At 44.4% G+C, this 13051-nt stretch overlaps 1 long non-coding RNA gene across 2 annotated transcripts in view; it reads right to left on the reverse strand.

Annotated features, from left to right (window-relative positions):
* Positions 1–8161: 8161 nt before the first annotated feature.
* The window catches only part of LOC109286383 (uncharacterized), a 111656-nt gene continuing 106766 nt past the window's right edge, over positions 8162–13051 (reverse strand). For both annotated transcript variants that reach the window (XR_009462462.1, XR_009462458.1), the window contains one exon: positions 8162–10276. This is a non-coding gene — a long non-coding RNA (uncharacterized LOC109286383). The remainder of the gene's footprint in view (positions 10277–13051) is intronic.

Here is a 13051-nt window from a genome sequence, read left to right on the forward strand (position 1 = left end):
TACTAGGCATACACACTCACACTAGCAACTCAGATACACACACGTTCAAAATAACCAGTCTAGGTTCATGCACACCTATAACCAGTTTAAGCCCATACACGCTACACACACCAAATTTAGACAGAATCAGTTACCAACACCTGCACATCCAATACGCATACGTAGGTTACTAATTCATATACCACACACACACAATGATATCTATATATGTGTGTATATATATATATATATATATATATATATATATATATGTGTGTATTCACTAATTCACACACATACCACCCACCTATACATACACACAGGTAAGTTCCTAAGTTGGGTGTTGTGATGTATATGTATGTATGCATGTATGTATGTGCTTGGTGTACTTGGGATACCTGGGGAAAGGTTAAGGTAAGAAAGTAGAAGTGTAGGGAGTGAAAGTTGCTGGGAGTGAAAGTTACCGGGACTGGGATTAGAATTGGTAGACTAGAGGGGCCTGGGCTGAAGAACTGAGGCTCGGGGGTAACTTTAGGTTAGTTGATCTTAATTGATTAAAAGACAACGTCTAAAGCCTGCAGCACAGAGGCTGGGACTGGAGCCAGAGCTACGGGGGAGCTGAAAAGGTAGGTGGGGAGAAGGAAAATGGGACTAAGGGAAAGTGTGGGTGTTAAAGCGGGGCTCTGGGTGTGGGGAGCCAGAGGATGGCTCCGGGGCAGCTAGAGAATCTGCAGGGAGCAGCAGTAGGTGCTGGGAGCTGGAGAAAGGCTCCAGCTTCTGGAGAAAACTGCAGGACAGCCACGAGGAGCTGGGAAGCTGCGGGTCGGGGGGGAGGACTACAGAAGGTGCGGGGGAAGCCTGAAAACAGAGAGAGGGACAGCAGAAAATCACAGAAAAGCAGCAGGAGAGACTGAAAGGTGGCAGGGCAGTGGGAAATGTTTTTATATATATATATATATATATATATATATAATGTTAAAAAAGAAAAATGGGGGGTTTTGCTACACCGTCCAAAGATGGCTCCAGGGAATGCAGCAAAGCAACCTAAAAGGATATACTGTAGACACCCTTAGCTCAGCAAAGTCATGATAAGCACATGCAAGTCCAAGAGCATTTGGCATGCATCCATATATAGGCAACTATATTACAACCAGTTGGGATGACTGCACATGCACTTACTCCTGATGAATGCACATGCACTTACATGGCAATGGCCAGGCTACAGTAGTTCCTAGCCTGGCCATTTTATAACATATGTGAACACCCATTGCCATGAACCAAGAGTCTTCCACATAAAATCAATGGAAGTAGAAGAGTCCTTATGTGTGTCATGGGCTCTGACACTTTGAGAATACTTTCTCAAAAAGGGGAGCTTTAGAGTGTTTCTGAATATGTTCTGTTTCAAGATCTGCCTGATCTCCTATGGAAAATTGTTCCATGGCCAGAACCCTTCAAATGAAAATGCTTTTCTCCATATCTCTCACATGCTTCATTACGGGCTGTTTGATCTGCATTACCCCAAAGGAAGACGATTGTTTCCTCCTTTGGCTTCTAAAACGAAATTTGGTCTATAAAGTAGCTGGAGCTTGCTCTATTAATTGCTTTGAAATTAGTAACCCAGGATTTTAAGTGACATCAAAAACTAGCTCTCAGGCAATAGGAGGACTTGAACAGAGAAAAAATGTGCTCATGGCAACCTGAACCATATAACGTAGCCACACTGCACACATTAATGGCTCTGATTTGGGAAAGCACTTAAGCAAATGGCCAATTTTTCCCTGAACAGACATGCTGTGTAGAATCAGGATTGAAGTGCCTTTCAGTTGTAGACAAGGAATGTTTGCATTTGAGAGAGTATCATTTAAAGCTAGTCACAGTCTGACTTCCCTATTTTGGTGATAAATCAATGCATTACATTAAATCAGATCTGATCATACTCTCATAAGATAGAGACTTTAAAAAGGCAGCGATTTGCATAAATGGAAAGGGATTTAAGAGTTTTCAAGTTTTGAGCACCCAGTGTAAGTGAACAGCAGTACCCTCATGCCCTTGCTGCCTGGAAAAAAGCTGCTCCTTACTGCCCCATTGACTCAGTTCAGATTTCAGTCACTAAACACTTTACTGTTCCTAGTACCTGCATGCCTGTGTGATACAACTGGCCCTTACGGTGAATGGAACAGAGTCCTTCAGGAAGATGATAATCTTCATCAAATTTCTGCTGAAAGTAAGGATGTCAAAGTAGAACTGAATTAATATGCAGGTGTTTCAGGAGGGCATCCTGAAGAACCTTGTAGACTTGATGAGATGGCTGGATATGGACTTTGAATAAATTACCCATATAACCAGTTTTGACATAGTTAATGAGCAGAAGCATTATTAGAACTAAGAGCTCTGTGGGCAGATACCCATAATTGAAATGGATTTAAACAGAAGTGTTTGATCCTGCTGATCTGACATTTTTTATTTCATGTCTCTGTTACCCTTCACTGAAGATACTGTAGCTCATTAATTCCATGCCATTTATGCAGAATGATTGCTACAGAGCAGCTCGATGTGATCCTGCTGCATTAGAGCTGACAGTACCAATTACTGCCATTGGCTTTTAAGTTCTTGGACATGTCCCTTCGTTCTGAATATAAATATCTTATATAGAATCTTACAAACATGTTAACTTATTTGTCTTAATCAGAGATACACTCAAACATCTTTAATTAAAAAAGCTGAACTTTTTGAGAATTTGAACTCATCCAAATTTTGTCAGTCCTTTTAATCAGTGGGGAAAGCATCTGATTTGTACAATGTTTATTTGCCTTTGTGATTACCTATATGCATGGCCAACTACAAAAGGGCTGAAGATGTTTCCATCACCAGCTACAAATAAGAGGAGAGATTCAACATCTGCCATGGGCTACACAGGAAATGAGAAAGTACTTCCTTAGATTGTCCTGATCATATCTCCCCATTACTCAGTACTGGTCAATTCTTGAGCAACATTAGCCTAACACAGGTCCGTGAATAGAAAGGAAATTGCAAATATTTCCCAATATTGTAAACCTGAGGTGGGGTCCCAGTGTCAGAAAATGACTGCACTTTCCCTTCTCCTAGGGACCTACAGTGGGCCACTGTAACATTAAAAGAAAGAACTTTAATGCCACACCGCTGGATTTCATTGTAGACCTAATCTCAGTCGATATGCTTGTGTAATGCAGAGCCCTGAAAATGCCATAGCCACATATAATTTTCTTTTTAAAAAAGGTCAGTTCTGTTCCGTTTATCCTCTGGCTAATGGCATAACCCTTTAGGATTTATTTCTAGGCCTGTGCAAATAGGGAAGTATTCGATTTGGATTCAGATTCAGCCAGTTTGGAGGACATTGATTTGATTCAGTGATTTGAATCACTGTCCCCATTCTATTTCCCAAATCAGAATCGGAGATTCATCACTGATTTGGATATTTGGATTGGCCAGGGAGAGGCAGGCACAGTTGGGAAGCTACAGGTTCTCCCACAGTTGCTCCAGCTGTACCTGCCTCTCCCTGGGTTGGGGGAGTGACAGGAGAAGCCCCCATGGCTGCCCTGCCGGGCCCTATCCCCTGCCTGGCCCCAGCCTCCCATCACTTAAAAAAAACAAGCCCCGCACTCACTGGCTGCAGCGGTGGTGATCAGGGCCTCTGGAGGCTGGTGGTAGAGCCCCTCATGTGCAGCACAGGACAGTTGGGGGCAGCGGGGATAGCTCAGCCCGAATCAGGGGAAGTGATTTGATTCATTGATTCAGATCAGTGATTTGATTCATTGATTCAGATCACTATCCTTGATTCAATTCAGCCGAATCTGAATCTAAAGATTTGATGCTGATTAGGAGAATCAGCAATTTGGACAGACACAGCTTTAAAAGTATTTCTACATGCCTTGAGGTAGCAGGCGCATCTTGTGAATGCTGTGATGCTGGGGCAGATGGAGCGTCCCACAGGAGCACAGGGGGGCCCTCCACGTGCTCGGCAGCAAGCCCAGAAGTGGACCAGAGATACTTCTGGGTCTTCCAGGGAGCATGCTGGGGGGTCCCCTGTGCCTCCCCAGCTCAGCGGTCAGCCATGGGGGGACCCCAGGTGCCCACCCAGACCCAGAAGGGACCAGTCACCAAGCCAGGGGGGCACAGGAGGGCCCCCCAGTGCACTCCCTGGCAGACCCAGAAGTGGACTGGAAGTGCTTCTGGTCCACTTCTGGGTCTGCTGCCAAGTGCACTAGGGAGCCCCCGCACTCCTGTGGGACACTCCATGCACCCCAGCATCACAGCACTCATGAGCCATCTGCTACCTAGAGGTATGTAGAAAAAACATTTAAAGCTGTCTCTATCTCTGAATCTCCAAATCTTTCCTTGGAACTCCGAATTGATTCGGAGGGTTCTGATTCAATTCGAAGAGATTAAAGGGTCCTCTGATTTGATTTGTATTCAGAGGTTCAGCCACCAAATCAGGCCAAATCTACACCGAATCGAATCAGGGGCTGAAGCTTCGCACAGCCCTACTAAATACCAAAATACTACTCTTCAATGCTAAATAATCTAAATCTTTGACCTTGAATTGGCATGTTAATTTAAGATGCAAAGCTTCCAGCAATAGTGAAACTGTAGAACTCTTCTCAGAAATGTTACTGACTTACTAGCTTATCCCCTGTTCTTCCAACAGTGCCAGCAGTGAGTTGCCATGTTCCTTTTCCTCTGCATTGAAAGCAGCATCAGAGCACAAACAAGTCAGGCTATGCACTCACAAAAGTAAGCTAATGTGTGATCTTTCAGCACATTGCTTACTCCATGGTAACCACCTACATGCCTATTCCTACCGCATGGTAAATGTGAGGTGGATCATTCCACTTTCAATGAGGGGCAAGCTCACAGTTGCCATAGGATAAAAGCATACACATGAGCAGATACCATGAAGTAATTGGTATGCTTTAAGGTCATACTCTGGCTTTCTTTGTGGTAACTTGTTTGTATAGCCTTACCCAAAGTTAAATAAACTGCATGTCAAGAATTATACCCAATTTAAATAGCTATTTCAATAAGTTCTTATGTTCTTATTTCTCTGACAACTGTGCAAGAGTCCAGCATACTTACCTAACTCCCAAGATGGTGCCAATGCTGTCCCCTCATTTTATGCATTTCCTTCAAATTCTGCTTATAACATGGATGTGGTTTCACAAACAAATAACTAGAAACCTTCTTTGTCTTCTAGCACTATATTTAAGTCCAAAGAAAGGGTGAGCAGTGGTGGATTTGTTCCCTACATCTGGATGTTTGCACACATGCAGAAAAAGACAAGGACTCAGACAAAAGAACCTATAGGCACTCAGAAGGATGTGATAGTCCAAATGCTAAATAAATCAGAGCTGAAGGGGGGAGGGGAGGGGAGTTATGAATATAGGAGATGTCCAACTCAAAATGTCATTTGGCCTGCAGGGCTGCCTACAGGGCTGGAAATTTGGTGGTGTGAGGCGTGGCAGCTGCCACAGCTCTTACAGCTGCAGCAGGTAATATTGCTGCTGCCAGATTCCTGCCCGATGGACCAGATGAGGAAGCTCCACGTTCTAATTCCAGCCAATGAATGGCCCCAGACTCAGGATCCTGCCTGTGGGCTGGTCCTGTGCAGTTAGGACTATCAAAAGGACCCCCAAAAAGATGTAAATTTTAAAAAGATTTAAAAAGCACCATCAAAAATGTCCAAAATGCAACAGAAAAAGCCTTTCCATTTTATATATGCAGAAATCTGAAAAGTCTTTCACAAGTAATAAGCAATAAAAAGGAAAATTATAAGGAGGGAAGAGGGAGGGATAGAAGAGGAAAAGAGAAGTGTGCAATGCATAGCAGTTTCTTTGCCAAAATGTTATTAAAAAAACTTTCCAGACTGCATTATGCTTTTCAAAGCAGTTGCACCTGCTGGGGTGCTGTGCAGTAAAACTGAGGTAAATCTAACAGGCTCCTGCTATTTTGCTCTATTAACTGCTACTTTGAGGAAAGCTCTTATCTTACATTGCCTTACCCCTCTTATTGGCCACTTCTGCTACAAACCCTCCTGCCTCCTCAGCATTTAATGTTGTAACCCACACTGCTCGCTTCATCCCTGACTTTGACCCATGGGTTGATTAGATATTCCTGGGGTTGGTAACGGCTCCTAGGCCACAGAGCCATCTGGTCCATGGAGCTTTTACCCCGGCAGCTGCTGACCCCTGAGATATTTTAAAGTTCAAACCAGCAGAGATTTCCTTGAAATTAACCTCACTGATCAGTCTCCTTTGTTGGTATGAAAAACATTTCTGAATGGGTTTTTATGGTATGTTTCCCTTTACTCATAGGCACAGGAGTTTTCAGAACATAGGAAGGAAAGTAAAACACTGCGAAGTGCCCTAGTAACTTCCTGACATTCCTTGGAACAGTGGTATCTCATATGAATAAATCAGTATGCCACCCTCAGAATAAAGAGTGTTTTTCTCCAGAACAATTTATAATCAATTTTGCAGCTGAAGACATAAGAAGAATGCAGAACTTCAAAAATGTAATACACCTTTAAATTTTATCACATAAAATGTAACTGATCAAAATAGAATTGCAAAACCACACATTTTAAAATATGAGGACAGAAAAAATATATTGTAGAAAAGGTCAGTGAAAGTCTTTTTGGATAGGTTTCATTTTGCAAAACATAATTTATAAATCTGAAGTTTGAGATATGCTAGGCTATCTGAAATATCTTTCTATTATTAGTTATGTTTATATCATGCCACTGGCAAGAATCTTAAACACAGTTAAAGTTGTTCTGAGATAGTCATTTCATTAATTAAGAACACAAATGCTCTTCAGAGAGATAATAAAGACCATAGTAGATATGTAATTTTGACTTAAATGTTAATTAACAACAACTTTTCACCTCAGTCTTGGCTAATTTCTTGTAAGGAAACATAGGCTTCCATTCATCAAGGTAATTAGGCGTAAATCTAATCTCAAGCATCTCTTGAATGAAGTAATTCTTTTGAAACCAATAGGAGTGCTCTCATGCTTAAAGTCAAGGCACATGCTGATGCATCTCGCTGTACTAGGGTCAAAATAAGTCAAATACATCTTTGGCGTAACTCTTAAATATAGAGTTTAACTTATAATTTAGTTTGGCATTAAACTACAGCATTGCTTCATACTACATATTTATGCAGCATTTCTGCATTAAAACAGTTTCATTTTGGAATATAAAAAGAAGAAACCCTTTGAATCTCCAAGAAAATGCATGTGCATCTTTTAGTGTCATTCTATGCATTATTCAAATCAGAACTATGTTTCTTAAAAAGGATCAACCCATAGTTCCTAAACCACATGAGAGTTAAAGGCCATGTTGATATTAGTTCACCTGAGCAGATCCACAGCTCACAGTTCACAGCTGGAAGACAGTACACTGCTTCAGAAAGCATGCATGTGTGCATGGATTTCTTGTCTCCAAGCTGAGCATGGGCAACTGGTGACTAATAATGGGGGGGGCACCAGCAGTCGATTGCTGACCAAGGAGTAGGGGGGATTACCAGAAAACTGGAAGTGCTGGAGGCAAACCCAGAAGTGCTGCTGGAGCTCCTCTCAGGGGGGCATGGCCAATCTCAGGGCATGCATGTGAACCCACTTGCATCTCCTACATGCCTCCAATGAGGCTGAGCTAAGATTAGAGGCAGCATTTACTATTTTCCTAGAAATGTCTCTTATTTGGTAAGATAGAACACACCATGAACTCATACTGAAATGTTATGGCCAGATTCCCAGCAGTTATAAAATCAGGTAGCTGTATCAACTGCTGTAGAAATATGCAAATTCATACTTCATGATGATCTCGCCTATAGACTTTAGGAAACTAAAGGAATTCAAGGAATGAATCCAGAAGTAGTCTCACTGTTTGGACTAGCCGAGGGGTGGGCAATTATTTCAGCTGGAGGGCTGCTTAACAACTTCTGGTGAGCTGTTGAGGGCCACATGATTAGCCACACCCCTTAACCATTGCCCCACCTCCTGGTTACCATATTGGGACCAGAAGTCCCACCCCCTGACCCCTGACCTTTGCCACTGGAAGTTGCTCCCCTTGCCCCTCCGAAATACTCCTTTTGGAGGGAGATTGCCATCTTAGAACCAGAAAAAAAACCAAATCATGCACTAGAAGTAAAACATCTGCTAAAACATATTTTAATTTTATTACAAAAAATACTTGTCATGATTTGTGTTTGTATACTGTATATAGAAAGGATTTCATAATAACTAAAAATAAAGTCTCACTCTTTTATATAGTGTGTGGGGGTGTAGGGTGTGGGAGTGTATGTGGGGTACAGGGGTGTGTACAGTGGGGTGTGGGAGTGGGGGAGGTTGTGAGGGGGTGTGGTTATGTGGGGGGCATAGGGTATGCTGGGGTGTGTGTATATGTCATGGGGACTGTGGGGGCAGGGTGTGGGTGTGTGAAGTTTGTGGGGTGTGAGGGAGGGTAAGAGGTAAGGGGACCCCCCCCACACTCTCCCCCACATAGTGTGCAGCCCCCACTGATGGCAACAGCAGTAGGTGGGGGATCCAGGGTGCTCATGCCCAGAACAGGAGATGGCTCCCAGTGGGGCATGGCTCCAGCCAGTGCTGCATGTGGGGGGCAAGAAGAGCAGCCTGCCCACCCACCTGTATCATGGGGGCTCCGTGCCACATGCCTGCAGCTCCTGGACTCATACCGGGAAAGCCCTGTGCTAGACTCCGCAGGGAAGCAGGGTATGGGGCTCCTTCCACTCCCAGCGGAGTCCATGGACCTGTGTAGCAGGGGGTGGGGAAAGCAGCCAGCTCCAGCATGGGAGCTGCAGGCATATGGCCCCCACTACAAAGGCGGCAGCAGAAGGCAGCTGGCAACTGTGGGGGCTGAGCTAGCTCCTGCTGCATTCTTCAGCACAGCACAGAACTGGCCAGCCCACCTGGGCACCTTCCCATCAGCTCACAGTTCCCAGCTATAATGCGGGGACCACAGAATGCAGCAGGAGCCAGACCAGCCCCCACAGTTCCCAGCTTGCTCCTGCTGCTGTTGGCCCTGGCCCCCGGGACCCTGCACTCCTGCCCACTGCCACTTTTTCCCACATGCCTACCGCCACCTGCTTTTCCCCTGCCACTTTCTTTCCTTCCCTGCCCACCTGCCACTCCCCCACCCACCTACCTGACGCTCTTGCAATGCGTGGTTCCTGGCTGCAAGACTGGGATCCCATGGTGCAGCAGGAGCCAGCTGGGAAACATGTGGTGCTGGCTGGACTGCACTGGCTCCTGCTGCACCGGCAATCCTTCCTCCCCTCCCCACTCCACCCATTCTTATCTGATTCTCTGCTGTCTGGTAGGGAACAGCCCCAGGGTATCCAGGCCAGAAACCTCTGCTAGACTGAAGCTTCCAGCTGGGGGATGGGGGATGGGGGCAGCTGAGGTTGGGGCAGGGCTGGTAGACCATGCTGCTGCAGCCTCTGGGTCCTGCCATCAGTTCCCCTGGGTCCTACTGCCACTGGCACTTTGTCATCTTTGACAGGCAGCTAGGGGCAGCTAAATATTAATTCTCTAAAATGTTTAGGGGCCCCACAGACCAGACAGAATGGCCTGGCAGGCTAGATCCAGCACACGGGCTGTATTTTGCCCACCCTTGGACTAGCCTCCCAGAATTATGACTTCATCTTTAAGCAACTTATCTACTTGAACTTAAATGCATTCGCTTATATAAGCAAAGTACACACAAATGACATGCCCACATCTAATTGCTTCAAAAAGATGCCATTTTGGTTCTCCATATCCTTTAGCTAATGATATAAACCTTTAGATATCACTTTCCAAATGCTAAATAAAAGAAGTCTTTTTTGCAATGCTAAATAGCCCCAAAAGACCTTAACCTTGATCTAGTGTGTTGATTTAACTTATTAGGGCAGAAAGCTGCTGTAGAAGTGGAATTGCAGATCAGCTCTTGATCTGCTACCTCATTCAAAGACTACAGCAATGTAATTTTCAAGGATTTCCATGGCTCCAGGAAGCCAGATCAAGTTATTTAAGTTTGAAGAGGGTATGAAGCAAAATGGCTTTGAAATAATGCCACGCTAAACATTCTCAGGACCTGGTAAAACTATAAAGATTTAGCTAGCTTCATGATAAATGCTATTAATTTGACATCTTGTTTGCTTCCTCCATAACTTCCTCTGTGATCTTCTTCCAGGTTGCATTCAACGTCCTGCCATTCTGATCTACAAGCCAGTCTTCTCTCCTCTTTCAAGTGTCTCCTTGGCTAGGACAGAAATTACACATAAACTGGTATAAGTGATCAGAAACTGGTTCAAATCTGTAACAGAACAAAAGTTCAGTGAATGCTTTCGAAATGACTGAAACTGGTTTAAGATAAACCTGATTTAGGTTAAATCTGTTTATTGAACTTCTGTTCTAAATCTCCTCCAGATTCATATTAACTCACAGTCCCCCAGGATGCTTTGCACCTCCCCTACAAACCCTCCTCCACCCCTCTTGCAGTGTAAGTGGGCTAGCCTTGGCTCAAGCTGTCTGCTCAAATCAAGCAGGGAAGCGTGCTCTAACCCCTTGGCTTCTGACCTGAGCCACTGCAGGCATGTGGCTGCATTTCTAGAATCACAAGTGAATGTCTGTTATCAGTTCCATCTACACAAAGCTTAGACTAACCTGTGACAATTCAATCAATTTACCCTCGAGCTTTTTGACTGTCTGTACTTAGCCTTTAAGACTCAGTTCTTCTGGCATACCCACAAAGGTGATGTCTCACAATGAGGAAAGCCAGCTGCACAATGGAAAGGGAATGGTATGAAACAGTCTGTACTTTCCACTTGCAGAGTGACTTTCAACCAAAGAACTCAAAATATTTTGCAAATATTACACTTCACAACACCATGGTTTATCTATTTTGATAATTAGTAGTAAAGCTCAGGGTTGTCCTCAATTCATCGGAGTCACATATGCCACCCCTTCCTTTTTATAACATCTCACTGCATTCAAACCACAGGGATATAAGTTATGGGTAGTCTGATTCAAGGAGGGCTCCTTTTCCGGCTCCTTGGGCAAACCCCTTCCAGGAATCATTTTGCCCCAAATGCTTCCTTCAATGCTTCAAATGCTTCCCAAATGCTTGGCCCTAATTCTGGGAAGAGAAGGCACAAAATGAGGTAGAGAAGGGCCAGAGGGCAGGAATAGGGAGTTGTGAGATCGCTATTAATACATGCCTTGTGTCTGCACTCTAGCATGCCTGGGCAGTTCAGAACACACAGCAGGGAGAGGCAGGCTGGAACCAAACTTGCCCTTAGCTCCCAAAGGTCAGAGGAGTTTCCAGGGCCAGGCCAGACTGCTGTGTGGGTTAAGCTTGGGGTTTTAAAGTAGATTGTAGACATGTTCCCTACAGGCAGCCCTGCATAGCAGTGTACACATACCTCTTATAGATAAGTGTCATCTCTGTTTCGCAGCTGAGGAAACAGACACAGAAAAGTTAAGTGACTTGCACCCAAGGTCACAGCAGATTTATGGGATAGCAAAGAACAGAACCTGATCTCATTCCCTGCCTCATGCTCTAACCACCAAGCTTGAAATAACAGTATAGAGGTCCCTGCTCCTTCATCTCTGTTTATATCTCTGGCACAGTAGAGTGTATAAACATTGAACCTGGATGCATATTACTATTCAAGCATCAGTATTATCTGCTGCCTTGTTAATCACTGTAGCTGGTGGGATGTGGGTGTGAAGCCCAGAAGGAAGAACAAGGAGTTGCTACAGGGTGGGAAATGCAAGGAAGAGGAACTAAGACAACATAGGAAGTTAGGGGAAGTAGAAAAATACTAGGAACCAGGAAGAAAAGACTTGAAGGGCAGAAAAAGAAGTAGTACTGCATGCAGATCAAATGCTACTGAATGTGAAAATAGGGCACCAAAATACTAATGATAATGGAGGAGACCTTCAAAGGCACAAATTACCAAAAGCTTTCCTTTGATCATTGTATAAACCAGAGCTGTCCAATTTCAGAGTAGCTGAGGGCCATACGCTGTACCAGCTGCCAGCTCTGGGCCATATATCACACAGGCCATATGCCATGGGCACCATGTGCCATGCAAACCCCCAGGACCCTTGTCACACAAGCAACATAAACTCCTGACCCCCAATACACAAACCCCCAATCTGCTGCTCCCACAAGGTCAGTGCAAGCCCATGGTTCAACCATTGTTTTGTGAGCTTCCTTGCTGCCACTGCAGCCACACAAGCAGTGTGAGTCCCCCACACAAGCTCCCCTACTAGTGATGCCTGGTGGACAGCACAAGCCATTTCCCCACTACGTGAGCAGCAAGCTTACTGGCCCCCTCCCAGCATGCTGCCCTGCCCCAGAGACCCCAGCCATTGCCACAGCAGCAGAAACAATGGGGAAGAGCCAGCCAGGCGGGAGCCTGCTGGCTGCATATTAACCTCTCATGGGACAGATGTGGCCTGCAGGCCATCATTCTGAAAGCCCCGGTATAAACCATTCAATGGCATTAAGGGGAGACACTATGTGGAATGAGGAGAGCATTTTGTCCTTGAGTCATTTCTTGGATATTAAATGTGTTATTCAGCCTTTTCCACAGAATAAATTTCATAGCTCTGCCCTTAGGCTGTAGTGCCCAACTGTGTCAATGATCATGAAGAGTGATGGTTTGACCAACTGGAATGTGGCAATTACTAGATATGATATGGATTGTCTCTGACCTTGATGAGACAGGTGAAAAGCTAGTGTTGAGGCATCACCTAAAAGAACTGTATCAAGAGGCAAACAAGGAGAAAAACATGAAGGTAATAGAACAGATGCAGCATAATGGCTGTAATATGTTGTAGATGAATGGGAAATCAAGAATAAATTAACATTAATATAATTAACAGCACTGCAATCAGAAACCATCAAAACCACAGTCTAAATCCAAAGCTTTATATGCACATATGCACTGCATATTAACCAGCACAATGCCAGCAGGTAAGTAAGTAATCAGAAATTTAAATCTTCTACTGGGATTAACACTGAGAT

The sequence above is a fragment of the Alligator mississippiensis genome, chromosome 1 (assembly GCF_030867095.1).
Source record: "Alligator mississippiensis isolate rAllMis1 chromosome 1, rAllMis1, whole genome shotgun sequence".
Lineage (NCBI taxonomy): Eukaryota > Metazoa > Chordata > Crocodylia > Alligatoridae > Alligator > Alligator mississippiensis.